The sequence below is a fragment of the Rhinopithecus bieti genome, unplaced genomic scaffold (genome assembly GCF_001698545.2).
Source record: "Rhinopithecus bieti isolate Rb0 unplaced genomic scaffold, ASM169854v2 scaffold_5150, whole genome shotgun sequence".
Lineage (NCBI taxonomy): Eukaryota > Metazoa > Chordata > Mammalia > Primates > Cercopithecidae > Rhinopithecus > Rhinopithecus bieti.
Genome location: NW_016804706.1, coordinates 523,853 through 527,403, shown reverse-complemented (window position 1 = coordinate 527,403; position 3,551 = coordinate 523,853). Strand labels below are relative to the sequence as shown.

The window sequence follows — 3,551 nt, the reverse complement described above, 5'->3', positions numbered from 1 at the left end:
CGGCCATTTTTTTTTTTTTTTTTTCTTCTACAGTCAATTAAGACTGGGAAAAGGAAAATCCTAGCGCTCTTTGGGACCAGCAGTTATCAGTTGGTGGGAGGCTCCAGGTGGTGCTGCATGGCTGGGCTGTCTATGATTCTTAGGATGGGAAGCTTGACCTTGGCAGGCTCACCCTTTTAGCTGAGTCAAGGGCAGGTTCTCGGTGGCCCGAGGACTGGGAGGGAGGGGAACCGGGCGGGGCCTGGGCGGGGCCGCGGCGCCGGGGCTGCGGGTGCTGGGCTGGAGCGCTCCCGCCGCTAGTTCCCGGGAGACCCTACGCCCCTAAATCGCGGTCCACTGCGGGGGTCAGGTGAGTAGAGCGGCGGCTGGGAGTCGCGTTGGCGGTGGTAGAGGCTGATGTTGGATGTTGTCCCCACTCCCCTGACTCTTCAGCAGGCCAGGGGAGCACCGCGCCCCAAATCTTGGAGGGGCTTTCAACCTCTGGGGTCCTCCGGGGAAACGTGGGTTAGTCTGGGGTGTAGCCAGGTGCCCTCTTCACTGTGGGCACGCTGGGGATTCCGGGCCGGGGAAGAGCTCCTGGCACGTGTTGAAAAAGTCGGCATCCCAGAAGGAAGATTCTGGGCAGATGGGCATCAGGGAAGGCAGTCCCAACCAATGGGCCCGTTTCTGAGCACGTAAGCCTATTCAATGGGTGCTAACAAGCGCCTGCTTTGCCAGGCAACAGTGAGCAAAACCGGCTTTGTTCCTGGCCGCCGGAAGCTTCAAGGCTGGGGTTCCGGAGCTGGGCGCGCAGTGGCAAACTGAGCGCCGAGGACCGGAACAGGAGCGCCTACCAGGGCCGCGATCTGGTGGGTAGGGGCAGGGCAATGGCTGGAAAGGGTCCCTGAAGCTCTGAGCAGAGACCCAAGGACAGCACGACTGCAGGAAGGCCATTTTGCTTGACTGACAGGCGGAAAACTCACGTGGCTGGAGTAGCAGGGTTGGTGACTACAAGGGCGAATCCCGCTAAGCCTTGAAGCTGTTTAGGGTGTGAGGGGTGAGGGGGATTCTCATTCTCAGAATTGCTGTGGATAGAGAGTTTTGGGTTGGAAAGAGATTGGGTGCACTCAAAGGACTGAAAGATGGCGACGACACATTCCCTCAGAGGATTTACATTCTGGAAGGGTGGGGACAGGCCCAGGTACAGATAAGCCCGCAGGCGGCCTCCAGCTCTTACAGTCGAAAGTCTGATGAATTATGCCCAGTCTTCTTCCTCCTCCCGCCGGCCTGAGGTCTGGGGCCCCGTGGACGAAGGAAGTTCATGGGCGGCAAACGTGCCTGGGCAAGCAACAGCTGCAGAGATTCAGTCCCCATAGGGGTTAGGAGTCACACTTCGAGCCTCTTCCTACCGCCTCCAGCAAATGGCCATCTTGAGGACTAGCGGCAGCAGTAGGTCTTCTCTGCCAGATAACTGGAAGACCAGGTTCTTGAGGGCATTGTTACTAAGGCTGTTTTTGTTGTTGTTGTTGTTGTTTTTGATACGGAGTTTCGCTCTTGTTGCCCTGGCTGGAGTGCAGTGGCGCGATTTCGGCTCACTGCAACCTCCGCCTCCCGTGTTCAAGCGATTCTCCTGCCTCAGCCTCCCGAGTAGCTGGGATTACAGGCATGCGCCACCACGCCCGGCTCATTTTGTAATTTTAGTAGAGAGGGGTTTCTCCATGTTGGTCAGGCTGGTCTCAAATTCCGGACCTCAGGTGATCCGCCCGCCTCGGCCTCACAAAGTGTTGGGATTACAGGCTGAGCCACCGTGCCCGGCCTTATTAAAGCTGTTTTGAAGTGTAGTTGGCTGGAAAGTGGAAGAATAATCCAAGATCTGCATGCCTCATAAAAGGAGTGTGAATGGTTTTGAAAGCTAGGAAAGGAAAGGGAGAGAGAAGAAAGAGGAAGAAAGGAAAGAAATCAAATTCATATCCCATTCATGGCAATATTTTGGAGATCCAATTAACTCTATTCCTCGAGGGCGTTTTCCTTGCTGGTATTTTCAGTTCTTTTAACACTTCTCAAAAGTGAAAGGAAAAAATAGCCAACAGGGTTTTTTGGTCTTTATTCTTTTCTTTCTATCTCAAGTGAGGGAGATGTGGGTGAGTGGCTGTCAGCAGGAAAAGATTCAGCTATGTTTGCATCTGAGCAGGAAATTTCCAGGGATGAGCAGGGAACTCCAGTGCTGGGTTCATTGTGAGCCCTAAATAAGGGATTGCTCTTGGGTTGTTAGCAGTATTCTTTACAAAGATCTGTGTATACAGTTGTTCCCTTTATCCACAGGTGATAAGTTCCAAGACCCCTAGTGGATACTTTGTTTTTGTTGTTGTTTGAGGCAGAATCTCACTCTGTCACCCAGGCTGGAGTGCAGTGGCACAATCTTGGTTCACTGCAATCTCCACCTCGCGGGTTCAAGTAATTCTTCTGCCTCAGCATCCTGAGCAGCTGGGACTACAGGCACGTGCCACCATGCCCAGCTAATTTTTGTATTTTCAATAGAGACGGGGTTTCACCATGTTGACCAGGGTGGTCTCAAATTCCTGACCTCAAGTGATCCACCGCGCCCCACCCCAGTGGATACTTTGAAACCACGGATAGTACCAAACTCTATATATACTATGGTGTTTTTTTTTTTTTTTTTTCTGTACATACATACTAATGACAAAGTTTGATTTATAAATTAGGCATGGTAAGAGATTGACAACAATAACTAGTAATAAGAGAGAACAATTACAGCAGTATATTGTAATAAAAGTTGTGTGAATATGGTATCTCTCTCTCTCAAAATAACTTAAATTGCCGGGCGTGGTGGCTCACTCCTGTAATCCCAGCACTTTGGGAGGCTGAGGCGGGTGGATCACGAGGTCAGAAGATCAAGACAATCCTGGCTAACCAGGTGAAACCCCGTCTCTACTGACAATACAAAAAATTAGCCCAGCGCGGTGGCGGTGGCGAGCGACTGTAGTCCCAGCTACTCAGAAGGCTGAGGCAGGAGAATGGCATGAACCTGGGAGGCGGAGCTTGCAGTGAGCCGAGATCACGCTCCTGCTCTCCAGCCTGGGCGACAGAGCGAGACTCCATCTCAAAAAATAAAAAATAAAAAATAAAAAAAAACTTATATTGTAAATCTTAGCAACCTCAGCATATGATTATTTTTTCTTTCCTTAAGACAAGAATTTTACCTTTTCATTTTATGGCTTCTCTTTGCATATCTGAATTTCCGGTGTCTCTACTCTTGTGCTTTAGGGCCATGATTAAGTAAAATAAGGGGTTCTTGAGCACAGGCAACTGCTATACTGCAGTAGTCAACCTGATAACTGAGATTATCTACTCAGATTAGCTACTAAGGAACTAATGGGCAGGTATTGTCTGCAGTGTGGATATGCTAGACAAATGGATGATTCACATCCTGGGCAGGCCAGAGAGAAAAGGTATAAGATCTCATCATGCTATCATGCTACTCAATGTCAAGCAATTTAAAACTTAGGAATTGTTTATCTCTGGATTTTTTTTTTTTTTTTTTTTTTTTTTTT

General features: G+C 49.9%; 1 protein-coding gene across 1 annotated transcript in view; it reads left to right on the top strand.

The window, feature by feature from the left end:
- Positions 1-284: 284 nt before the first annotated feature.
- Positions 285-3,551, top strand: part of ZFP57 (ZFP57 zinc finger protein) — a 9,033-nt gene continuing 5,766 nt past the window's right edge. The window contains exon 1 of the mRNA XM_017870222.1: positions 285-349. The gene's annotated coding sequence lies outside the window, so the exon portion shown is untranslated. The remainder of the gene's footprint in view (positions 350-3,551) is intronic.